Source organism: Emydura macquarii, unplaced genomic scaffold (genome assembly GCF_026122565.2).
Source record: "Emydura macquarii macquarii isolate MOO-44397 ecotype Brisbane River unplaced genomic scaffold, CSIRO-AGI_Emac_v2 contig_3240, whole genome shotgun sequence".
Taxonomy (NCBI): Eukaryota; Metazoa; Chordata; order Testudines; family Chelidae; genus Emydura; species Emydura macquarii.
The window spans coordinates 3226163-3253619 of record NW_027133377.1 but is presented as its reverse complement, the minus strand read 5'-3'; the positions used below and the strand labels follow the sequence as shown (position 1 = coordinate 3253619).

General features: G+C 38.4%; 1 long non-coding RNA gene across 1 annotated transcript in view; it reads right to left on the bottom strand.

Annotated features, from left to right (window-relative positions):
• Positions 1 to 5539: 5539 nt before the first annotated feature.
• Positions 5540 to 27457, bottom strand: part of LOC137142667 (uncharacterized) — a 42515-nt gene continuing 20597 nt past the window's right edge. The window contains exons 2-3 of the long non-coding RNA XR_010916985.1: positions 9998 to 10055; positions 5540 to 5613 (exon numbers count right to left, since the gene is read on the bottom strand). This is a non-coding gene — a long non-coding RNA (uncharacterized lncRNA). The remainder of the gene's footprint in view (positions 5614 to 9997; positions 10056 to 27457) is intronic.

Genomic DNA, 27457 nt, shown 5'->3' with positions numbered 1-27457 from the left:
TGCAGATACAGAGTGAAATCCTGCACCTATTAAAGTCAATGGGAGTTTAGACATTGACGCCAATGGGGCCGGGATTTCAATTTCAGTATCTAACTTGTAACTGCCATTGCCAGTGAAGTCTATGGGACCAGGATTTGGCCCTCTCTGTGATTTGTTTTCAATAATAAACAGAATTCAGATGTGTACTTTATATGGTTAGTTTCACATACAGCACTGAAACCTGGTCCTGTGAAGGGCTTAGTACCTGCTGCAAAACACCATGTTCCCTTTACTCCCTCTGGCAATGCTAAATGCTAGTGAATTTGTGCCAAGTTCTCTTTTTTTTTTTGTTATGAATATAAGCATATTTCAGAGAATGCTACACTTTAGATAACAAATTGAGATAAAAATTGTGACATTTGTTTAATCCTGGCGGATCTACGTGTCTGATTTTCTTTTTAAAAAATGCAATGATAAGATCTGAAACCAAATGCTATAGTATACTGTAAAAGCTTTTACTAAATATCATGTGCCAGATGCTGCTCTAAGTTACACTGGTGTAAATCCTGAGTAACTCTATTGAGTTCAGTGGGGTTTCTCTGAATTTACAGTAAGCCTAGAATTAGGCCTATATTTACTATATGAAATTAGAATAATTGTTTGGTTAGCACTGCAAGTTGCAAAAAAATTGTGTATGTGTGTGTATACATATGAGAAATAGCTAGTTTAGTAACAATATTAGATTGTATGAAGAAAAATCAAATGTTTAACATATGTGATTCACAAAGCCAGGATTAATAGTTAAAGCTTTTCAATTATAGAAGCCATTTGATGTGGAAAGGGATAATATATAAACGAAGTGCTTTATCTGGGGGTATGACTAGAAGCTCTGAGATTGTAATGTGCTTTAAGATAACATTCCAAATCTATCCTTTTAAGTTTTCAGCCAAGAATTTGTTTTTATAATTTCTTTGCTGTTGGCAAAAAATGAAACTTTAGTCGAGCCCGTGAAGCTCTCACTCACTGTTGCTTCCACTCCCACATTTTTTGCCATAAATGATACAAACATTTTGAAAGCCAAAAGCTGCAAGGAATTGGCTCTAACTACTCTTTGGTCACTATTGCTTTCTTTGTGTTCCCCGTTATCACACTGAACATGAGATGTTAGGAGACAGCCTATTCAAAATAAGAATAATAACACTTTAATCTAAAAATATACCTGGATCCTGCAAATTCTCACCCACTCATCCCTTTAGATGACAAACTGATCTAAAAGTTCCAGAGGGGTAGCCGTGTTAGTCTGTATACAGCAAAAACAACGAGGGTTCTGTGGCACTTTAAAGACTAACAAATTTAATATTTGCACACATAAGCTTTCGAGAGACTTCAGCTCTCTTCTTCAGATGCAGTAATACAGAAAATAGGTAACACAGAGGCATTTTATAGATATCCAGGTGCATTTCTATGTAAATTTCGTTGTAAATAGTCCCATGTACTTCAATGGGGCTACTCACGTAACTAATGCCTACTCCTGTAAGGGTCTGCAGGGTCAGGCATCACAACACTAAGAGTTTATTTACCCTTGGAAGTTAATTTGGATAAAGGTAGGAAGTGAATTTAAACACAACAGCTATTCTTGAATAACTCTGTGTGTGAACACTCTTGCTCCAGAATAACTTCATGTGTAGGCAAGCCCTAAAGGTGAGATTTTCCAAAATGCTCAATTAACTCTGCTCCTGCTGAAATCAGTAGTAAAACTCCCAGGGTGACATTCTGTGCTTTGACTGGTGGAGAAGAAACTTGGGTGGCTTTAAGCCACCTCTATACTACTGGAGTCTGGTCTGCTCTGGGGTCTAGAGCAGTCTCTGGAGTAATTTAGACAATTTAGAGAGCTTAGACAAGGTTGTCCTTCCACGCCCAGCATACCCCCAGGTTTGCACATGGTTATCCATAGAACCATCTAGGGTAGCTTTACACAGTTCCTGTTGCCCCCCCCCCCCCCCTCAGGGATGTCTTGTCACTTTACACAACTGGAGCAGCATAATCAGGCTCAGTTAGGGTTTAGGGGGATGGAGTTCCCTCCTCCAGTGACTTCAAAGTTAAGCCAATGTTGAGCACTTATAAAAATCCCTTCCTAAAATAACGACAAATCATATCATGCCTATTTATGTATCGCAAAAAGGAAAAAAGCGGCCTTTGGTTCATTGTCCCTTATCTTCACTGATAGCTGCACTGGGCCAAATCTAATAGCCCTTCATTTGGCAAATCTCCCATTGACTTCAGTAAATAACTGTAGTAAGGACTACACAATGTGGGCCAATAGAGAGGTCTTTTGTTGTTGACATTTGTTGTTGGCATGCATAAGATTCACAAAATTGAAACTGTTTCACAAAAACTCTTAACCCTGCATGGAAATTTCATGTAAAAATGTGACAGGTAAGAGGATGACTTGAAAATTTTGCAGCAAATTTTCACTTTTTTTTTTTTTTTTAGTTTTTCACTAATTTTTTTTTTGAGGTGGTAATTATGATTGGTTGTGTAATGCACATGATATTTGTTCTGCTCTAGTGCCCTTATTGATGGATCCTACTTCACGCACGGCTGACAGTTTAGCAGAAACTGTTTTAATTAATTTTCTCAAAAGGAATCAGTGTATTTTGTGTGCTGTCTTTTGGCCAGTCAGAAAAATAAAGCAAGTTATTTGCACTGCAGGTGCAGTTCTTTGTTAATCATCACTCCAGAATGATTTGAAGTGGGGAGCAGTAGTCTTGAATAACTATCCTCTGAAGACAGTGAAAGGGAGAACAATCCATTGTCCAAAATGACCCTAGAGGGGTACCCACAATTACTTCCCCACAAGAAAACAACACCAGGTAGAGGGGCTGTAGGGCAGAGCCAGCCACAAGGACTCCTAAGTGGAGTAAATTTGTTTGGGGACAGAAAGCTGCATGGCTTGATGGAATCCTCTGTAGGTCCAGTTAATTCAGATAAATATTCAAATTCTGAACCTTTGGAGAGTCTCCCATTGCTAGTTTTATAGCTATGAAGAAGCCGGTGTTGAGTAAGTGTTTATGTATAGCTTGGCTATGTGAGTGTTGGGGCATGCCTGTTTTATATTTTATTTACTTTCTGTCATACGGCCAAATCCTGATCTCTTACCCCACTGAATTTAGTGAAATTACTCTGTTTAAAGCAGTGCAGCGAAGATCAGAATCTGGCCAACAGTGTACAGATAACAGAATTGGGTTATTAGATTATTATTTTTATTAGGTATATTCTTCTGTCGTGTGCAAGGCGCTTGACAAGCAAATATAATGACAGGTCCCTACCCAAAGGATCTTAGAATCTAAATTAGAAGTTGCATAGCAAAGGAAGTGAGAATAACAAAGGGGTTTGGTAAAATAGTATAGGAGGATGAAAGTTACAACAGTGACCACTCCTGAGATGTGGTTAATATTATGTACACATCTTGTTAGGTCCTCTTAGATTTAAAAAAATAATCCAAAAGTTTAATATATTAGGGTTTGTGGAAGCTGTTCAGAATGAAAGCTGAGGGGGGGGCAGGAGATCAACAATGGGAAATGCTGCTGACCAAAAGGAGTCTGGAGGAGGGATCTGAAGGACAACAGTGTGGTGCTGTGGCGCACATGATCAGGGGAGATACTTCAAGTACAGGGGAGTCATGGGACCGGGCATACAGCTGCTTACAGGAGAAGGAAATGAGCATATTGTCAAGGAAAGATGTGCTGATAACATAGGTTGGGAGAAGGGAAAAGTATTAGAAGAGATGTAAGATAAAGGCAGGGGAGGATCTGAATACAGCCTTGAAAATGTGGATGAAGTGTTTGAATATGATATGGAAATAAATCAGGAGCTAGGCCTTAATCCAGCAAAGCACTTAAGCAGATGCTTAAAATTAAGTGTGTGGGCAGTCTCACTGGCTTCAATGAGATGACTTACATGCTTACAGATAAGCACATGATTAAGTGCATTCTGGCAGCGGATCCTAATGAAGGGACTCAACTCAAGCAAGGGGTTGGCAAAGTGAGAGTGGTAAGTACACAGCAATGCTCTGAGCACACTGTAGGATCCTGATGAGAAGCAGAGATGACTTACAGGTGAATACAAAAGTTTCACACACAGTTGCATGATCATTACAAAACCCTGCACATCTGTACCACATTCTCTTCCCCAGAGGATGTTTTGATTTCCCCAGATATTTCCATTTTAGAAAATTAATTTACTCTCTCTCTCTCTCTCTCTCTGTGGTTTGTATGATATACTCACTTACTCAGAGGATAAATAAATTTCTTTGCTTTAGATAGATGGTTTGTTTAAAGTCTTTATGCATTTAAGCTTAACTCTGGCTGTCATGCAAGAGTTTGCCACAGAAAGTAATTTAAAAATCCAAATAATTTACAGTTCAGGCAGCATTTCCAAAGCAAGATAGTTGGGGAAAGTATAACTGATTAAATATTCCTTTATCAGTTAGTGAAGATGCAATACATAGCACCTGTACTGGACCCTTAAATCAACATCAAGATCTCAAAGTCCTGCTTTGTAGAGTGACCTGTACAAAGATGTAGCCTATAGATGATAGACCAGTTCAATGAGACAAGGAGCTATCATTCTGATCCCAGTATGTATGATGGGAACATTGGGCCCAACGGAGTACTAAAAAATTAGACATACTTTGTTCAAAAGAGTTAACAATTTTTGAAGTGATATAAATTTATATATAAAATGGAACTAATAAACCCTAACGAATATAATTTCCAAGGTGACAGAAAAGAGCCTGAGAATGAAATATTTTGCTTCTGGAACTAGTAGTTGGCAAAATCAAGGTCAGACAAACAACTTGCTCGGAAAATATATAGCTTTTCATGCTGAAATTTTTTCCTGTTTTTTGACCAGCACCTGCTGAAAACTTATTGTGCTGGTGCTCAGAACAGAAGTGTTTGGTCTACAGATCAGAACTTGAGAGGCAAAGACACAGCATTGCGTAAGCCCAATAAAAATACTCCTGGGGTATTGAATTCTTCATATTTTTACAATTATTTAGAAAAGGATTCTAAAAGCAAATTAGCGCCCTTCTCTGTTCAGAAAGCTGATCTAGTGGCATTGTTTTGGAATCTCTATTAGTCATTTATCACCCATAAAAGGAATCTTTTAATAGTATCAGTTTAACGGTGGGTGAACTCAGCAACAAAAAATATTATCAAATTAATCAAAAGAAATTTCTATTGCACTTCAGTTTTTAAACATATGAAAATTCAATTTAACCCCATCAGCATCTCCATCTTCCCAACTTTCTAAATTATTGCTGTTGTTGTTGCTGCTGCTGCTGCTGCTTAAAGACTAGTGTTACTGCCCTATGAGATTGATTCCTGTGATATTTATTATTATTTTGACCCTGGATGCTGAACCTGGGGTCCAGGAATGGAGCAGCAGAATGAGGCTGCTGATTTCTTTGTACCTGCTAGTGGCCTGATTTTCAAAGAACTGAGAAGATAGCCATACTGTCATAGTTTTCATTTAAAAATCTGATGGTTTCAAGCCTGTTGGATTTGAAGATAGCCTTGACGATGTGTAAATGGATACATTGTTGTCTTGTTGAGTCTACAATCAGAAAGACTGAAACAACAACATTAAATTAGGTGTGATCTGTGTCTTACTAAGGTGGGAGTATGAAGACAAATTAACAATAGTTACCAGAATAAATAACAATAAAAACAAGAATATAATAATACAATGTGCTATCACTGTGCCTTTCATCATAAGATTTCAAAGCTCTTATAATTATTAATTAATTAAGCTACACATGTGAAGTAGTGGCACATTGCTAGCCCCACGCTTCTGCATAGTACAGAGGACTCCTGGGCCTCTCTGCCCTTCAGTGTGTTGAAGGGCCAGATGCAGCTCAGCTGGATCCAGAGAAATGTACAGGGTCACAGAGAAGACAAAAAGAGTGGGCAGATTTGCCTGTCCCTCTGAAGATGACAAGAGAAAGGATTTGGAGGAAGTGTGTGCTGCAGGCCTCCCACAAATAGTGGGAGAGAGAGAATGGGGTGGAAGAGAATACCACCATTCCCCCCACCCCCTCCGTCCCAGCATAAGACAATGTGAGCCCGAGACTGTTGGCGTGTTTTATAGGGATGGGTGAGAGTTGCTGGGTTTGTAAAAGGAAGGAAGGATCATATGGTTTAAGAAATGTGAGGTTCTAAAAGGTGTAGTTAAGAATTCAAACTTTTCCATATATGAACTTTTAGGCACTTAGGCTAACCAAACCTATGTCTAAAACCTCTCAAGGTAATTCCCTTCCCCTCCTTGACTTCTGAAAGGAGAGACCTATTTTGAAACAAACAGGATAAATGTTTTCACTGCTTTGTAATGAAACAAGTTACTTTTGGGGGTGAGGTCTAATCTATTTGCCTTATGGTTATATATTAGCACCTAGGCCCTGGGTATCTGAATGCAGAGTTCCTTCCTCCACTCCACAGACCACACAAAGCCCAAGGTAGTGCTTAAAATCACCCCTTCTTTATTGGTAACTCTGTGTATGTGGAGTAAAGTCAATTTATTTTAAATCGACCTTCACCTGCCAAATTTTAGATGTTGTAGGAGTGTGACCACACCACGCTCCTTGCATTGGGGGATTGCATCCCCACTAGCTCCTCTTGGGTCGACATTCAAAGCAGTGCACCTTGGGTAGCTATCCAACAGTGCAACTAGCCGCAGAGGATTTTGGGAAGGTTATCGTCCTCCCATGATGCAACATCCCTCCCCCTCCTTTCTTGTCCCAAACAAACAGACTAATGTTTTTTCGCACCCCTTCAGTATCTGCCGTGCGCACGCCATTGCCAGAGAGGCATGGAGCCCACTCAGCTCTGCACTATCATTGTGAGCATCACAAGCACCTCACATCTTATTCTGCAGTATTTTCAAGGGTGAGACAGGGGCCGCAGCGCTGAAAATTGTGATGTTACTCAAGATGCCCTGCTGCAGGCCATAGAATGAAACAATTCCCATTTGTTGCTGGCTGTCACGCACCATCTGCAGTTGGTGCAGTGCCACTTCTGGTCCCGGGAAACAAGCAGTGACTGGTGGGATTGCATAGTTATGAAGGTGTGGGATGATAAGCAGTGGCTGCAGCACGTTTGTATGTGAAAGGCCACTTTCTTGGAACTCTGCGCAGAGCTGTTCCCAGCCCTGAAACGCATGAATACTCGCTTGGGACCAGCTCTTACAGTGGAGAAGAGAGTGGCCATCGCTCTGTGGAAGCTAGCAATGCCAGACTGCTACCAGTCAGTTGGGAATCAATTTGGAATCATTAAATCCACCGTGTGGAAAAGAAATGAAGAAGGAAGAGGAGAGAAAGGAAGGAGGAAGGGAAAATCTTCAGTTGTTGCAAGGAAAGCAACGAAGAGTATGATTCTTTGAATGACTCACCTTTCTTTTGGCCCTCCCCATCCTGCTCCAGTATTAGTGTGAATGCCAATATTTAATAACACTTCATCCACATCTATGGGGTACTGCTTCTGATATTCAACTCTTATTTTTAAAATTGCTAATGCTACAAAGTTTGAATTTTTTGTTGTGCTTTTTTTTAATTTAAAAAGTAGAGTTGAAAGCAGATGCAATTATGTGTGAGGTGCTACTAAAAACTGTGCCAGTATGTGTGCGATCAAAGAAAAAGAAAAGGCTATGCATATTATTAAAGACATAGTTAACACAGTTGCAAAATTATACATCGCTCCCTATAGACCACTGCCTCTTTATGCTAGTGGTCTTGACTATCATAGGCATGTAAAGAATATAACACAATACTAAGTATAATTAATATACAAAATTCTGGCTAATGAAAAAATATGTCAGTGTACAGTGTTTCATATATAGTATGCAGAGACATATAAACATACACATAGACTATGATGCCAATGGGAGTTTCCCCTTTTTTGTGACTTCTTTTCTACTTTTAGTAGTATCAGTAGAAGTACTAGTATTAGAATAGCACCTTTTGGTTAAAAAAGTGGCATAGTGATATAGCAAATCAGATTTTTACGAACTAAAATAGATTAGGCTGGGTCAGCACTTGGATGGGAGGCCTCCAAGGAAAACAAAGTGCTGTAAGAAACTGTATTGGTGATTTAGTAAGTTACACTCTTCCCATTGAATTGGTTCTGAACCAGTGTTCCAGCCTGATACCACAGCACACCGTGGTGCTAACTGTGCTATCTTTTGGATGAGATATAAAACAGTTGACCTGTGATCATTAAAGATCTCATGATGTCTTCACAGGAGAAAGGCGTGTCACCAAATTCTAATTTAGTTAATTACATTCTGCCTACCTTTGCACATTCTATTAGCTAATCTTCATTTCCTGTGGTGTATGTTGCTGTGCTCTGTTAAGCACTTGCCACATTTCACTCCAGAAATGGCTGCATGTCAGTAGTGGATGAAGTAAAATATAGTGACTTCAATGGAGATATGCTGATTTACACCAGCTGAGGCTTTGGCCCATAATGACTTAATGATGAACATACACCGATAGAAGTACATGCCAAAGAGGGTTAATAAGGCATCAAGTCAATAGGAAAGCCAATATTTCAACATCTGGGACTTCATTCCATAATATCAGCTTCTCTAAACCAGTTCCAACATGGTAAATATGTTTAATATATGGCCACTTGATGTGAAAGGGGATAAGCATGTACCTATTTATCAGAAAAAGTATTGTCATTGGCTAAAAATTTGAAACAACTTTTTAAAAATTAAATTAACCTTGTTACAAAGACACTTCTTGGTTGCCATAACTGTTTCTTATCGACTTTAACTATATCTTCTACAATCTGTCATTCAATGAACATTTGTTAGGGCAGCTCTGTTACCAGCTCCTCTCAACTTCTATAGGAGAAAACTAAATGTTTTAAGCCAAGGGTGTAAGAAGAGGTTATAGGGTCAACTTAATCTTGCAAATAATCTTTGCAATGTCTAAGGAGATTGTCGAGCATCCTTATCTCTTGAGCTTAGAGAAGTTATCTTAGTTAAAAGGCAGGATTACAGTTATCAGACCAGTATTTTTAGTTTTAGGAGATGGACTATTGATCATTACAGGCAGAAAGCTGACCTCGGTAAGCAGCACGTAAAAGAAGATTTTCAGTCTAACCCAAAATCAATTAAAGTATCTGTTAATTTAGGTAAGAGGTTTCCTGAATTCAAATTCACATTACCTGTTAGACAGGAATTATATAAAAGTTATATGCAACCTACCAAAACATTGATGGCTTAAATGGGATATGTATCATTTACTCTACATGTCCTATGAAATGAGCAAGTTAATTGTAGTTTGCATGTTATGATATTAGAAAACACTTTATTTGAAATAAATTATTTTAATCCTGGAAAGGGAAGTTTAAAAAAATCCCCACAGAAAGTACAGTAATAAAGAGCTAATAATGTTAAAGCATTAAACATTAACATTAAAGCAATCTGAAATAATTGTATAGGGATAAATCCCAGATTCATTAATGAAATATGCATAATTCTGTTTTTTATAGAAATCAGTGTTAATTTTGGAGTTACATAGGAATTTTTCTGTTTGTTTTATAGTTACACATCTGGGAATTTTGGAGGGGTTTTTTCTATTCAAGTTATTAAATGATTTTACCTTTAGCTTTTTCCTACCATGTTAGTAACTTTTATATATAATTAGAAATTATATTAACTTTTATGTGTAATTAGAAATTATATAATAAAACATTCAGATCTTCATTTGGTTCCCAATCCTGTCGTCCTTTCTCGGTATTATCCAAGAGAGATTAGTGGCAGTTTTCCCTAACTTTTAATAGATTTTTTGATTTTCAAAATCAAGAAAAGGGGCCTGATTCAACCTGGCATCACAGGAGTTACCCCCACATAAAGCTACAGTAACATAGTAGAAGCCCAAGAATTATTTGACAGCACACTGTATCCTGAACCAAAATGGCACACATTGTGTGTTTTACTAACCCCCACTCACCTATCCAGTCTTTATAATAAAGATCACTTCTCATATTTCCATTCTTTTATCACTGTACCTGGGGTAGAAAGAAAGAAAGAAACTGGATGATTTCTCAAAGAGGAATTACAGATACATAAAAGCAACAGAAAACGGAGTAACAATCTGACCAACCATTATTGATTTTGACTTGATTAGTAGTTCTGCTCTTTTGCAATTCTGAAGTGATGTCAAAAATGGACTAAGATTAGCAGGTCTAAAAGGCTAAAAGGCAACATTGACCAGGTCTGCTACTGAAGCCTCCAAGTGAGGATAGCATTTACATAACTCTAATAGCATCTTTTCACAGCTTTTCTGTACTAGGTAGCACTACCGTTAGTACTGGAGTGAATTGAGCAAGTCCGGTACCTTCATACAATAGATAATTTGTAGTATTTAGCTACGAAATTTGTATTCTTTTTTAGCCAGTGTCCTGCACCTTTAACTTGCTAAGAACACTGCTGTCTGCAGGCAGCCCTTATGTGTTCAGTTCAGTGCAGACTGCCACAGAAGCGAGATAAACATACAGGACTCATTCATTGAAACCTTACTTTTGTTCTTGCTTTGTTATTCTAATCTAAAATAAAAGCCATCATGATTGAAAATATCTGTTTGCTCATAACAGGAATAACAATAGCAGAAACAAACAGTTGGAGAAGGTGCAAATTAAGAGAAAATGGAATAAGATAAAAAATTAAATACTGAATTTTTCAGCCCAACCTGTTTGACTCAGTTCACAGCTCATCTGAATACAATAGTTCTTCCTTGGTTGGTTTTCTCACCAGAGCATTACATAGATGGGATTTCACGAGGAAAAACAGAATGATTTGACTGCATTTGCTTATTTACACCCATTTCAATATAAGCCAATGGAACTGGTCCAACATTTCTTAGATACCTTTTAAACTTTTTGTTGGTTTTTTTTCTTTCATCAGGAATTTTCTTTTAAGGTACTTCTTTTGTTGATATTGTAATATCTGCAGAAGGAAATATGCTTATATATCCCAGGATTTGTTGGGGTGGTGGAGAGGAACTATTATCTGTTATGTTCTCTGTTTGTGTTGCTCTGCTGGAAATACTGTACATAGCTGACATATCTTTTTGTTTTAGCTTGTATTGTTTAATGAATGTTAAGATGAGTAACTCTTTTTCACTGTTAATTTATTGTTCTCTTTTATTTTATTCATGGTTCATTCATTCAAGCTATCTAAACCATTTATGATTTGGAACTGTGTGAGAGCTAAGGAATAAAGCCCTCACATGTTGTCTATAGAAAAATTAAGCTTTTATTCTTAAATGGGTATGCTGGGGACATGTGGAATTTGAGTTTTGCTATGCTGCATTCCCAAATACCTAATTTAGGGCCCAGTCATGCAATCCTTAGTCATGTGAATTACTCTTATGTGAACAGTGCCTTTGAAGTCGACCCAAGTAGTCAGTGGAGCATCTTGCCAGGATACAGATTACTCGCATGAATATAGGTGTATGGGATCCACTGAGTTCTTCCTTATCAATGAAGTGCTAGTTTTTAATGAGGTGCTACGTACTCAGAATGCATGATAATTTTATCACGGTGTATGATATTCTAATAAAGAGTCTGAAACTAAAATCCTGGCCCACAATGTCATGACTGTTAGTCAGACTTATCTGACAAAATCACAGTCATTTCATTAAGAAAAGAGATGTGGCCCCCCAAGAAAAATGTTTCATATAGAGAAATCTTCTTTTGTATTGAATGACTTCATGATCCATGGAATTCAAACATTTTTCTTCAAATGTACAATGACTTATGTGAAATATCATTCTTTTAAGCATAATTTACAAAGTTAAGGCTCCAACTTGCATCTCTTACTCATTTAAATTATCCTTACTCTTGTGTGTAATCCCATTGTCTTCAATGCAACTACTCCTGTGAAAAAGGGTTGTAGGAGAAGGTCCTTACTAATAAACTACTAATATCAGCTGGCTGCTCCCTTAGCCCCATCATCCTAACTCTTTGGCCCATTATAAAGTATTTTCAGTAACAGACAGTAGTAGCAACTTATAAACCAGCCAGTAAAGCAAATCAAAGGCCAACTATTACAAATTAAAATAGTATTTTGGAAATAATTTATCAAAACTCTAGCTTATTTAGGTTGACCATCTTTCCTTTATATATAGAGCACGCTCCTGTTTGCTCTAATCAGTTCTGTAGAGAGAGCTTTAAAATGAACTCATTCTACTATTTTTCCTGTGTCTATTATAAAGTAAATATAGATGTCTTCTAAAGGATGAGGCTGCTGATGAGAAATTGCAGTTCTGATATTTGGAGAAATCTGAATATAAGTAGAGGCATTCTTTTCCTAAAGGTCTCACAGATTTACAGCTTTAAAATCACACATTTCAACTTGAGTTTCCCAACTTTTACCCCACACTCTGACAAATCATCCCTGTGTTCCTTGACTGATAATCTCAGTTGACTGCAATGACACCTACTGGATGTCAGAACTGATGAACTGCAGACCCTGTTTCAGCTGAATTTAGCCAGCATCACTGCCAATTTATAGCTAAATACTGCAGCCCTCACTCAGGCAAAACACCAGTTGACTACAACCTTTTTCTAGTTATTTAGATTTCATTTACCCCATGAAGCAATTTTCTGCCTCTTTCAAACTCATTTATTGACTCCCAGGTAACAAATTTTAAAGATGATTACAGGCTGGCTAGGATTAGTCCAGGCTCTCAGAAGCACTCTCATAATCTGAGCTGTTTGGCTGCCAGCTGTTATTTTACAGCTGTTATTTATAAACTGTAGTCAAAATTCTTAGATATTTACTAAGCTACTATGCAAAATAATGAGATACATAAGGTAACACTGTGATTATGTTTTCACTGGGACATTTCTGTTTGTTCATTCCTAACTGTGAGAAACTTGCACCTGTAGTTTGGATTTGATTTAGAAAGAATCTGGAACTTTGAAGTTCAAATCACAAATTTTGCTTCACAAAGTCAAATTCAATTACAAAGTGAAGTCCACGTATTTTATATTTTCCTGAAATGGAGACTGACTGAGGGTTTTAATGCCTATAGTGCTGCCTTTTGCCAATTTAAAATAAAGCTACCATACATTCTATGGGCTATCTCCTGCCCCAAAATCTACATGCCTGACTCCCATTTATGTCCCTAGCAAAGACCCAGAGCAGAACATCAACCCAAAATCTAAGACCAAACAACCAAGCAGACTGTTCTTTTCCTGCTGTTGGTTAAAACAAGTCTGAATAACTTTGGACATTTCTCAAAGGCAATGGGATCTGATTCTCTGACCCTTTGTACCTCATGTAGTCATTTACACAAGTACAAAGTAGGTGTAAAATGCTATCAGATCAGCTTGGTGGTCTTTTCCACTCACTTTACAGTTGTATAAATAACTATAGCACACAAGGACTGGGGGTTGGTGGGAGGTTGCACTGAAATGGTGAGACACTTTTGCACACCCATTTTGGGTCCTGGACTGAGAACAAGTAGTAAATAAGTAGTATCCAGAGTATTGTGTTTGGAGCAATATAAATTAAAGGCCTGATGTATGACAAGCAGAGGAACAGCCATGGTGGGTTAGGATGTGCAGCAAACTAACAGAAGCCCCCTCTCTCCTATGTTGGCTTCATTTGTTTTCAGGGAGCAAAGCCAGACACTAAGCACAAAACCTTAGTGTGGGTTCTTCTGTGTAGCTGCAAGGGGGAATGTAACACCAGAGATAGTCATGTTGCTAGGGAAGAGGGGAATCCAGCATGATACCAATGAGGGCCAGACCCTCTCTGAAGAGAGTATAAGATCCAGAGCAGAATTTACTTTGTTATGCTGTCCTTGGGTTTGGAAGACAACTTGCCCAACCTAGGGCTCTCCAAACCACTCCGATTGAGGGAAGCACTAGAAGGAAACTGCAAGATATACCTTGTGCAGTTTCCTAGGCTCTCTGTGCGCTGCGATGATTTTTTCCATGGGAAGGTAAAATATGTCTCTGAGTCAAGATGCAAATTGGAAGAAAATTACCTAAATTTACTGGAAACTTAACTGACCTGCCTAAGACAGAACAAATGATACCATATCAGAAACACATATCATCTGAACATACACTAAAAGGATTATATTGTTCCCAATCAGATCTTCCCTATAACTATTTCATGTGTGTCACATATGCCACACAGGCTAATTTCAAAATAGCCAGTTTCCAGACCATGACAATTAGGCAGGCTTGTCCTGAGCCATACTATCAACCCAGTCAAAGGAGCAGCATTCATTTTTATGAATGGAACCAGTTTCCGGTAAATGGAAGGGTGCAGGGATGCACAAATTCAGGATAGTATCTGAATCTTTGTCAGAAATTCATAGATTCTGAGTCAAGAAGGGACCACTGTGATCATCTACTCTGACCTCCTGTAATACACAGGGCATAGATATTATAATTCCTAAAGCATCTCTTTTAGAAAAACATCCAATCTTGATTTGAAAATTGTCAGTTATGGAGAATCCACCAACCCAGTAAACTGTTCCAATGGTTAACTACCCTTGTTGTCAATTTACACCTTATTTCTAATGCCTTTGGATTAATTCTTTCCTGCCATTTAGCAGAAAAATTATGGCAGCATGTTTGCATTTTAATATTTCTTACAGATGCTGAGATCAACTTCTCTCCCTATCTTTTGGCTACACTCTTGACGCAAGTTGGTGGAAAGGCTGAAGATTTGGAAAGATGCGTTGATATTTCAAAGATAAGAAAGAGAGTATACAAATTTATGGATATCTTGCAATACTTTCTATGGAAGGCAAACTATTAATGCATTATAATAATCAACTCCTTAGTGAAACGAAGGCATAAATAAAGGAATGTATCTGTATTTGTCAGGATAATGACAGAGGAAAGTAATGTATCTAGATGGGGAAAGGATGCTCTGACAATGAACATAAACTTCTGAATCCTGCCTAGCACCAACAAGGACAATAAAAACATTCACATCTGGAAGATGGGGAATTTAATAGTCAAAAACAGTTTATTTATTACAGCTCAGCTCTGTAAAGTACTCCTTGGGAGCCAAAGAAAATAGCAATGTTTTGTACAAGTTACGTTTAAAAAAAAGTGAAAGCACATCCATTTGTAATCTCTGAAGGAAAGTTATACAGATCAGTGCCAATAGACAATGAAGTTACAAAATACATTTTATATATACATCCAGTCTCCGTATTAAGAAAAGGTCAAGCCTAGAATTCAGGTTTCTCACAGAATGTCTAAATGTTCCAAGGTGTTAAAATGGATTTAAGGTTCACAGTATCGGTAATTTAGACTAAAAGACATTACAGAGATGTTTCAATTATCCCAAAATCAAGTGTGATCAACCCAAGAAATTCAGAAACAAGATTAAATTGAAAAGAAATCCAAACGTACTCAGGGTATGGAAATGCAGTCAGAGCACTCAAACAACCTTAACTCTGACCCTAATTATTATAATTAAAGTATTTTAGGGTTTGTGGTCACAGAATAGATTAAACTGATTTTTTAGGATACATTTTTTTTCTCTTTTAATTCCCCTCCTCTTTGCGTCACTGAACAGCGCAAAGCAGCTGGAATGAATTCCTTGGTTTCCCCTGATCCTGTCCTCCAAATTCTGCCTCTTGCACCGACCTATATTCCCATGAACACCTCCATGCCAGTCCCCACTTCCTTTTGTCCTCCACATGCCCTTGCATACACCTGCTGAAGGTTTCCTCTCAATCCTGCACCCCACATTCCCCAGCACACATACACATCATTTTCCCTTCTCTCTTGTATATTCCCATCCTGACTCTCAGTTTCCTCTTCCAATCCTCTCTGCTGAGTAAATCTGAAGCAATGAATTGCTTTTGAAAATAAATGTTTAGGAGTAATGATAATGTTTTGACATTATTTTTTACAACTGAAAATTTATCTGCCAGCAGAGGATAGTGTAAAAACATCTTCTTCTTCCGAAAAACTCTTGAAGAATTGCCTCTTTCAAAATAGCTGCCTTTTTCCATTGCTCTCATTCGATCTGAGGTCACAGAGAAGCTCAGTTATGGTGTCCTCTTTCAAAATGGTCACCACCTTCCATTGTTTGCCCTGAGAGTGAAATCAACATCCATAAGAGCAGCTTATGGCTTTCGTCTAATTGAGAACAAAGTGGCTGCCTAACCATAGCCAAATTCTGACCTCAGTCCCATTGAGAACAATGGGAGATGACAGCCATTTTGAAAGGAAACAGTTCTATGTGGAATTCTTTGAAGTAGAATGTTATTTGTTGGCTCAAGTAGAAACTTTAAGAATTTATAAAGAATGGTGGCAAAAAATGACCCTTAATCTTAAAACTTATCAAGTGTGACATATGCACAAGATTTTAGCAAGTTTCAACTAACAGATAACTTTGAAGAGTCTGTGTTATGTCATTATTAAAATAATGCAGGATAAAAGCTGTCTGACACTGGATACTAAATTTTTTAATGATCATATATTTAATTAATTTTGACTCACAAACTAATTAACAAATTTACTTGTAATTTCTCCAAAAAAATAATTCTGTACTCCAAGAGTAAGTGCTATTATTTTGGGAAAGATAAACTATATTCTTCACATATAACAGTGGCTGAATCCCTGCTTTAACTGTGGAATGCAGTGAAACCTGAATTATGGAACTGTGAGCAGCACTTCTATCATATAGTAAATATAAAATAATAAATTTAAATACATGCCAGAGACCAGAAAATGAGAAAGCAAACTCAGCATAGTGCAGTCATTTGCAATTACAGCGTGGCCTTTATTTCCGAAAGAGATGAAATGTACAAAAGTACAAGATAGTGGGACTAAGCATGACATGATATTTTAGTGAAAACTTGTATTGTTTAAGCTTTTGTGTTTTTATAGTTGCTTTCACAGAGCATGTATACTACATAAGTTTCAGTTAAGCCTGGGAAATAGGGGACTTCAGTGGTGCACAGATCTTGCACTCGCTCTCTGCGCAAGACTGAATTTCTCCCTCTCTGGATATTTTACCACTTCCAATTTCCAGAGGTTAAGTTCAGTGTTGTTGTAGCCATATCATGTAACCAGGATATTAGAGAGACATGGTAGGCAAGGTGTGACCGGTCCGTACCTAGAGTAGACCAACTGAAAATGCCAAGGTCAGGGCAGGCTGCAGAAGGAAAGCAGATTCTTCCAGAACTGGTGGGTAACACTGAAGTTAGATTCCTCAGCCGGTCACAAACAAAGTGTGCTCCTGATTTCCACAGTGGTTATCAAGAATCCCCCTTTATTGCATTTCAGTTTCTGGCTCCCAATCAGCAACTAGGTCCAGTAAAGAGGTAAGTTATTTAAAACTCTATTCCCTTTAGCAAAATATTCTCCTGATCCCCAAAGGGTCAGCCACATTATCAGATCAATATAAATTTGGATCTTGCCCAAAATACCACGCTGCCAGCCAATCCTTCAGTAATTCAAACTAAAGGTTTATTATAAAGGGAAAGAAACAAACTAGAAGAGAAATGTTAAATGGTCAAAGCAATCAGATGCCATGAGACTTGTACTTCCTTTGTCCCAAACAGAGCCACACAGCACATGACATGGAAAAGCTTCAGAGTCCCCTGTCCATAGGTATGTTCCTATATGTCCTGGTGACTCAAAGTGTAGCACCTGGGTTCTTTCACTGGATTCATTGTAAATTTCCCTTGATGGGCCATTAGGCAGGCTTAGTGCTGCTACCATCCTGTCTGGGGTATCACTCAGAAACACAGCACAAGTTTGAAACACAAATATACCAGACATATTTAGAACTTATAATACAAAATTGATACATACATATAAATGTGTTTATCAATCTTAGCAAATCATGACTTTTCCATCAAAACCTTGCATGGCATATCCTATACGATATTTATTGAAATTCTATATTAGTATCAGTAATATTATAAATGGATATTCCTTATCCAGACAGCGTCACATGAGGTAATTTATTTTATTGGACCAACTTCTGTTGGTGAGAGAGACACGAAGCTCTTGTTCAGGTTAAACAGCCTGCAGCAGCTTGCAGCATGCAGTATACACTTTGCTTGGAGAGAACAAATCCTGAACTCAAAATCATTCTTATGGTTTTTTAACCAATGTTAGACTCTTTCCAGAGCTCTTAACAATGCCAGAAGACTTGAAAATATTTGGAAAGTTATTCTCACATAGTTTATCAAGGTCTTTTCAACATCTAAACTCCAGAAAGGTAGTCCTAGTCTGTGCTTGACCTGGAAACTCACAAGAACAGTGAAAAGTAAACAAAACCATGACCAGGCAGATGAAAGTTATATATCCAAGCAAGCATTTTACCAGTTTAGTTACCAAAAGAAATCCCTTGGCATTTTAATTCAATATGCTGTACTTTTTGCATGCTTTCTGTAGTAAATCGGCAGTGTTCAGCAGTCATCTTTGTTAATCAGCTCTTTAGGTAAAGAAGAATTAACTGCCATTTTGTTCTCCATGTCCAAAGTCAACATAAAACAGCTAACAAACTTCTATCAGTGCAATGATAGAATTAGAACACTACAGATTAGATCACATGTAACACACCTGTCCCCGTCTGAAGGCTGAAATGGAGACCCTTTCTGCAAAACTGTCATTTGGAATGGTCAGTTGGGCACAGCTGTCCAAGTGGAATCATAGGAGTAGTATGTGCACCCAGTCAAAATCAGGGTCTCATTGTACTCAGCACTGTACAGATACATAGTGAGAGATAGTCCTTTAGGATGCTAGCCAGTGTTTAACCTGACTTTTAACCATTAGAACTCTAAGGATGAGTAATTTTGGTTCCCGTCTCTCTCCTCATCTTCTCCTTTCCCTCCAGTGGCCCCAACTCACTCAGGACTTCTGCTCTTCCCCTTTCTCTCTTATGTCTAGACTGAGCTCCTTCTATCTCTTCAGTCTTCCCCTGGTCCAGGTCTGTAGTGCTAGAAGAGCCCCAGTCCCAATTTAAGAGGATGGGATGGGTTAAGCTCACACTTGCCTCCTCATTATAATCCTGGCCAGCAGCCATTTATCTGAGAATCTGAGGGCTTTGCTCCCAATCTGTCCCCCTAATACATGTCATCTCCTGACCTGACAGAGTGGGGAGATACATGCAGTATAGTTGTAGCTGTGTCAGCCCCAGGATATTAGAAAGACAAGGTAAGTGAGGTACTATCTTTTATTAGACAAACTTCTGATTGGTGAAAGAGAAGCTTTTGAGCCACACAGGTTCCTCAGGACAGACTGCTAGGGAAAAGGGCACAAACCCCCAAATGACTGTGAACTCTATAGTTAGACTCGGGCGTGCACAGGAATAAAAATTTTGGCTGCTTTTGGAGGGACACTTTCGGTGCCCTCCATGGCTGAAGGAGCTGGCTTCCCCACACCCTTCGGCCAAAGGAGCTAGCTCTCCCTCCACCATCCTGCAGCCAATGGAACTGGCTCTCTCCTTGCAGCCCCAGGGCCAGAGTAGCTGTCATCTCCCAGCCCGGTCCAGTGTGCGAGGAGCTTGCTCTCCCTGCCCTGGCCCTGGAGGAGTTCTGTGCCCCCGCCGATTGGTTGGGCCTGTGCCCCTGCTTGCCCCCCCCTCTTGCACACAGCCCTGCTTAGATTTCACCAACCAATTATCAAGTGTAAACTCCTCAACCACTGTAACAGCCTAAAAAGGGGCTCACAGACAGTGCGCTTGGGTACTCTGATCTTTCTCATCATATAGATCTATCTTTGTGATAGATATCCCTTACACCAAGAATTACAGCAATATTCAGGTTACTATCAGTCCCAAAGGACTAGTCTCACTCCAGGTCAACTGCACTTTATATCTCACACCAAAGACAATGTTTGTAGCTAATTCTATAGTAAATTATATAAAGATTTATTAAGTAGGAAAAAGGAACCAAGAGTTATTTACAAGATTAATACACAAATGAGTTACATTCTTAAGTTTCAAAAAATAATAGAAGCTTTGTAATAAGCAAGCTAACCCAGGCAAAGCACTGAGGATCTCTTACTTACATCTAGTAAACCTTGATCCCAGAGTCCAAGCAGCATAGACAGTTCCTTCTTCTTAGGGGTTTTTATCTCCCTCTGAGCTCCAAGCTCAGCTAATGGGAGGAATTCACTTGCATAATTCTTTTTCATGGGTGAAGGGCAAAAGAACAAACACCTTTTGTCCTCTTTATTATCCTACAACAGTACATCTGGTGTCGATGGATCTTTCCTGTTGGGCAGCATGTAACAAACACCTCAACCTTCTGGTGAGACTGGCACTTCACACTAGTTAATGTCTCTCTCCTGTCTGGTGATTTACATGGTCATAGAGGCTTACAATGCAATCACTTAAATATTACCTTGCATTATGGTGTAGAGATGTTATAAGTGAAATTGATGCATGCAGCAACTCACAAGCATTCAATAAAATCTAAACACTAAACACATTCCTATAATTCTAATACCTGTTTTAAAAATACTAACATACAAGTGAGCCAGACTGATTCAACCTATGCATTTGTCAGGGTTCCCTTGAGGCAGAGGGGCCTTGGCAGGAGCTGGCACCCAGTCCGCCAGTGTCACAAATGTGATAAGAAAAACAAAAATTATGTATCATCCAAGTAGGATGTTAGTTTTTCTGTATGCTATTCCATCCCCAGAATAAACTAGGAGAGCCTGCTCAGGAAAACGTTGAGACCATAGTGATGTGTCCAGCCAAACTAAGGGTTATGTACAATAAATTAGTGATCCTGATTCAGCCATAGTGGAGAGTAGTGGCTACAGAGAGACAGTTGCAGTTCCCTGATTCAGAGTTGTCCAACTTTAATGAAAGTTGGGGCTGGGTTTTTACTCTACTAAGTCACAGATCCATTGATTTTAAGTCCAGAAGGGACCATTGTGGCCATCTAGCTTGACTTCCTGCATAACAAGCCACAGAATGTCATCAAGTGATTCCTGCATCAAGCCCAGAACTTCCAGAAACTATGCCCATAAAAAGTTATATTAATCTTTATATTCTATTTAATATTATCACCATTATTAACATTAAATCATTATCCATAATGGCTTCTCATTTCTGGTGAACTATAGATACTTAGTGACACTTTGTGTAGTGCCTTTCAATTAGGAAGCTCAAGGTAATTTACAAACATCTAATTAGTTAAACGTCACAACACCCCTGTCATTTTGCAGATGTGGAAGCTGAAAAACACAGGGAGAAGTCCAGCAAAAGGCCTATGTGCTACTTAAGTCATCGAAGTAGGGTTTAAGTGGGATTCAAGTGTGCATAGGCCCACTGCACCCAGATGAATTTCACCCAAGTCATAGCAGAGCCAGGAATAGAACCTAGAATTTCTGTTTCCCAGACCCCTGTTTTCCTTTCTCAGGAAAGCTATGGCTTATTTTTATTAGTATGGATGGCCATATTAATTTGATTTTTACTCCTATAAAATAATACCATCATGAGTGGAGAGAGCTCAACATATTCCTTCATTGAAAAGTTAACAAAGTGAGGGTTTGAAAAATGTATGAAAAAAGCATTATATGCCTGACTAACTCTGCCATATTTTTGAGGTTAAATGATGCAAAGACAAAAAGATACCTTGTAAAACAAAGGTAAATAGCAGCTAAAGAGCTCTCATTCATATTCAAAAGTTATAGCCATCAGCTTTGAGACCAATACATTTCACAGCTTACGAACTTGTAACAGTAATAAATTAACACATTAAGAGAGGACTAAGAGTGCCCCGGGGCACCTATAAACCTTTGAAAACATTTGCTTTATTTATGTCACAACTAAGAAAAACCTTAACTGTTTTCTAAAGTTTTTAAAGTATATGAATCCATCAGAACCCACCCTCAAATCAGTAATTTTATATTACCTATGACATGAATTATTATTATTAAGTTGTAATGCATTTTATGACATGAAGAATTATTATATGTATTGCTTCCAATCAAGAGCTGGCCACCTGGTGCTAGGTGCTGTGCAAACTCTAAAGAAAACATAGTCCCTGCTTCAAGGAACTAAACACTGAGCAATCCTTCTTTTCCGTGAGTTTACTTAACCCCTTGTTGGCAGCCCAGCAGAAAAGACTAAGAATTTAATTGGTAAAAAGACTGCCTTCTAATGAAGTTGCTCCCTTTAGGTTAGGTTTAAGGAGTACTGGCGAGGGCAAGTGTTGGGGAAGCTTGTACTGCTCTTGTATCTATTCTGTGGATATGTAAAACTCTTCAATTTCCAGGGCTGTCAGTCCAGCATCTTTCATTAGCCCTATATTCACTTCAAAAATGTTTTTTTAAAAGAAAAGAAAAGAAAAGAAAAATTATATTTACGAATGTTAAATTACATTGGAAATATTTGTGACATCTGTTGGATGCATTCTAGTAAATTCATTAGGGTCAGTACAACTGCAATAAACACAAAATTAATACCAGGATCTTTGTAAGGTTACATTAAAATAACATTTGAGATCTGTCTTAATCTGACAAAAGCCAGGAAACAAAGATTTGTCCTTAAGTCATTTGTTGCTAGGGTTTGTAAGCAAGGATGGGACAGGTGACGGACAGCCCATAACTTTGTACATAGTATCATGTATATTAGTGGAGAGGAAGCATAGGCTCAGAGTTAAGCATGGGATTAGTAATCAGGAGGTTTGGATTTTATTCCTGTCTTGGACCCAGACTTTCTGCATGAATTTTGGCAAGTTACTAACCATCTCTGTCATTCTGTTTCCCCATTTGTAAAACAGGGACATTTTTAACTACCTCACAGAGCTGTCATGAGGCTTAATACATGGATGTCTGTAAAATGCTTTGAGATTTTGGATGGAAGGTGTTACAGAAGGGCAAAATGCTATTACTGTCATTGTGTAAACTAAACTACCTGTGTCTAATCATAGAAATGCAGTGCTAGAAGGGACCTTGAGAATTCATTAAGTTCAGCCCCCTGTGCTGTGTAAACCTAGACCATCCCTGACAGGTCCAACCTGTTCTTAAAAACCTTCAATGATGGGGATTCCACAACCTCCCTTGGAAGCCATTCCAAAGTTTAACTACCACTGGAGACAAAAAGCTTTTCCTAATATCTAACCTAAATCTCTCTTGCTGCAGATTAAGCCCTTTATTTCTTGTCCTATCTTCAGTGGACATGGAGAACATTAGATCACAGTCTGCTTTAGAACAGCCCTTAACATATTTGAATATTGTTATTAGGTTCTACTCAATATTTTTTTCTCAAAACTCAACATGCCCAGTAAACTTTCCTCATAGGTCAGGTTTTCTAAATCTTGTATCATTTTGGTTGCTGTCCTCTGAACTCTCTCCAATTTGCCCACATCTTCACTAAAGTGTGGCATGTAGAACTGGACACAGTACTCCAGCTGAGGCCTCATCAGTGCCAAATAGATTAGGACAATTACCTCCCTTGCCTGACACACAACATTCCTGTTAACACATCTCAGAATGATATTAGTTTCCACAACTGCATCACACTGTGAACCCATATACCCCCGAGATTCTTTTCAGTACTACCACTTAGTCAGTTATTCCCTATTTTGTAATTGTGTATTTGATTTTTCCTTCCTAAAGTGAAGTACTTTGCACTTATCTTTATTGAATTTAATCTTGCTGAATTCAAACCAAATTTCCAATCTATCAAGGTTGTTTTGAATTCTAAACATACCCTCCAAAGGTCTTACAATGTCTTCCAGATTGGTATCATTCACAAATTTTATAAGCATACTCTCTATTCTATTATCCAAGTAATAAATGAAAATATTGACTAGTACTAGACCCAGGACTGACCCTGGTGGAACCCCACTAGATATGCCCTCCCAGTTTGTCAGCAAATCATTGATAACTACTCTTTGAGTATGATGCAGGTTAAAACACGGAGTTTTAGGACTTGTCTATATGGAGATTCAGTGCACAACAAACTGGGGTGTGAATGTACAGCATGCTGTGCACTAAGTGGTCATGTGGACCCTACTGCCACACACTAAAAGTTCCATAGTTTGAAACATTACACTACAGCAGTACAGATGTTTTAGTGTGCAGCAGCAGGATCCACACAACCACTTAATGCATGGCGGGCTACAGCACTGTAGATTTACCCCAGCTTGCTGTGCACTAAGTCTCCATATAGACAAGCCTCTAGATTTAATTCTGAATTTCCCTGCTTCCCTCAATTCCCGCTTCTTTATAATTTTAAGCCAGCTCTTAATATTATTGTAATTCTTTTTCTAGGAAGTTCTCCCCAACATATCCTGATCACTTCTCTTTTCTGGGTTTCCACTCATGATGCCCCACTCAGAAGTCCCAAATGACAGATCCCAGTCTTTTGGTCCATCTATAACTAGCCGGAAGGATTGCTATCAGAGGACACTTTTCAAAAGCTTTTTCTTGACTGGTTTGTATTTTGTTTTTTTCAAAATACCATATCATTACATAAAAAGTCATCAAAAAGGATTTTACATCAACCTCCTAGCCAAATTACATTGCTTTAATTCAATGATAGTTTTGAATTTTATAAGGTCAACTAATAATTTACAAATTCCCCAATGAATAAATTTTAGTTTGAATGTACATGCCTTGTACTGCACATAGCTTGATATACTGAAGCCAAAGTACCATTGATTCAGTGGAACAGGCCTGATCCACCATAGACTTCAGTGGGACAGAACTGAGCCCTAGATCTCTTAGCCAAATTTAAAGCAGCTAGACAGGTGAAATGCTTTCTTCTAAATTCAGATCTGAATATTGTACTGATTAATACAAAAGATGTTCTTATCACAGTGCTTCTAAATAGATTTTTAAATTGTACTTTAGTTACCTAAATCCTGATGACAAGAAAGATGAATCAAGTTTAAGATTTATTCAACACTGCTAATTGAACTCATTCCTGGAGGCCTGGGAAGCACTAAACCACTGAGGTGTAACAGTGAAAATTAGTGATTTGAACAGAAGAATCATGAACTTTGGAAAAGAAAACATTACCCATCGGAGGCATTCACAGAATGACTCCTTACAGAAACTAAATAAGATTAATGAAAGTGAAGTTAAGACAAACAACAGCTTTTAAAGGCTCCTCTGTGTCTTATTTTCTAGAGTGTAGAAAAAAAAAAAGAAAAATGAAAAAGAAAAGAGTATGAACAGAAAAATGAATCTATCTTTATCTATACATTAAATAAATAATATAATCTATCCAAAAAACTCAGAGACTCCTCAAGTTTTACAATTTGAGACTCCTCAATGTTCAAAAACATTGAAAATCTTGCACCTGTAATCCACTGTAGGGACACATAATAATTAATAAATACATTACTGCACCCATAAGTCAGGTAATTAGATATGCAAGTGCAATTATTTTGGACTCATAATTTTGTGTCTGCAATCGATTGTGGGTGCAAAATTGCAAATGCAAAATCAGAGATCAGACTGTGTCCATTTTAAAAACATGGACCACTATGTAATTGTAAAATGGAGTTTGCTATATACTGTCATGTAAGGGATTTATAGAAGAAACCAAGGGTGGCTCAGATTAGAGTTCCACCCATAATAAGCCAGGTCACTGATGAGAAACATTATGAGGAATATCCTTTCCTTAACAGGTAATTGTGCAGCAGCTTCACTTTATAGAGCCCAATGTTCTAATAAGCAGTCACAACAATCAGAGAGGCACAACCCCAATAATGCAATGCAATGACTCAATAGAAAATAAAAAAATAGTAGCATCAGCAAAAAATTGTCCTCAGTGGCATATGTTTATAGTAACAAGAAAGTACAGAGAAAAAGTCCTATATTCCAGTTTGTGTCATACTATACTTTCATCTAAATTATTCCTTCTAAGCTTCATAGGGCAGCAACTGTATTTATTTTTGCATTTTGTCAGCACTGAGCACATTGCTAGTGCAGAATATTGCTATTATCTTCGGTACTTCTATGACTTCTCATTACCACAGTATCTGAGTGCCTCATGATCTTTAATTATTTATCCTCACAATAGCCCTGTTAGGTAAGGAAGAGCTATTATGCCATTTTACAAAAGAGGAACTGAGGTCCAGAGGAAATGTCTACACAGCAGCTGGGAGCGAGCCTCCCAGCCTGGATAGATACATGTATAATAGCAGAGTTCGAGCCAGTACACTAAAAATAGCAGAGAGGATGTTACAGCTCAGACAGGAGCTCATGTTCTCAAAACTAAGAGGTTGGTGGGCTTAAGAACCTGAGCTTCAGCCAAAGCCGCAATGTCCACATTGTTGTGCAAAATTAAGCACTCGGGACTTTTTCAAGGGGAAAAGGCAGTATGCTGCATTTATTGACAAAAACTAAAGTAATAACTAACTTAAACCTACACACACACACACACACACACATACATACATACACGCGCCCAAACACACCAGAAAGCGTTCTATAGTTATATATATAGCTACCAGTCCTGATTGTGGCTTGAGATCGTAGCTAGGGTTCGTTGCTGGAGTTCGGGGCTCGTGGCAGCTACCTGGCCAGGGAAGCTGGGCACGAGGAGAGCAGGGTCCTTGTCGGGCGCGCACCGACGCTCTTCTTTAGATGATGTGTAGAACGCTGTTTTTCCCCCAAAGCCTTGAAATCTCACCCAGTCTTTTATAGGTTTTTCAGTTCTGCTGTGTCACGTCGCTTCTCTGTGACCCTTGATTGCTGGTACAATAGCAGACGTGACTTTCAGCTTGTTCTTTGATGTCTTGATTAAGTTTTTCTGGGGTGGATCCTTCTTTGCTTTTGGGGGCTGTGTTCACACTCTTCAGCCTAGGATGGACTTCACACTTCATCAGGACAACTTCATCAAGACAAGCTGGCAGTTTGGGTCTGACTCACACACACATACACCCTCCATTCATACCTTGTTCAGATAACTACCTTATTCATCTAAAGGTTTAGAAAGGGTTTGACACAAGATGGAGTACATAGGGTCAAAATGGGTTTTTTACACAAGATGGAGTACATAGGTCAAAATGGGGTTTTACATTCACAATATGGAGTATGACTGATAGAAGTTCAAATGTTACATGATTTCAATAATAACTATATAGAGGTTGATACAAATAAGGGTATGAATTAAAAGCTATGAATTAAGCTACAGGGTTACAATTATAATTTTATTCCTACAACATTGCTATTTTTAGCATGCTACTAAATCGAGCCCCACTGACATGAGTCTGTCCATCTGGGCCGAGAGACTTACACCAAACTGCAGTGAAGACATACCCAGAGACTAAATAAGTTGCCCAACTTCCTACCAGTCATGTGGCATAGCAAGGAATTGAATCCAGGTCTCTCAAGTCCCAGGTTAGCACTCAAACTACTACTCCCAAGTCCGCACCTAACTGCTAGACCATCCTTCCTCTCATTTGCTCCTTAAAAAATACTCCCAAGCTTGATGAAAA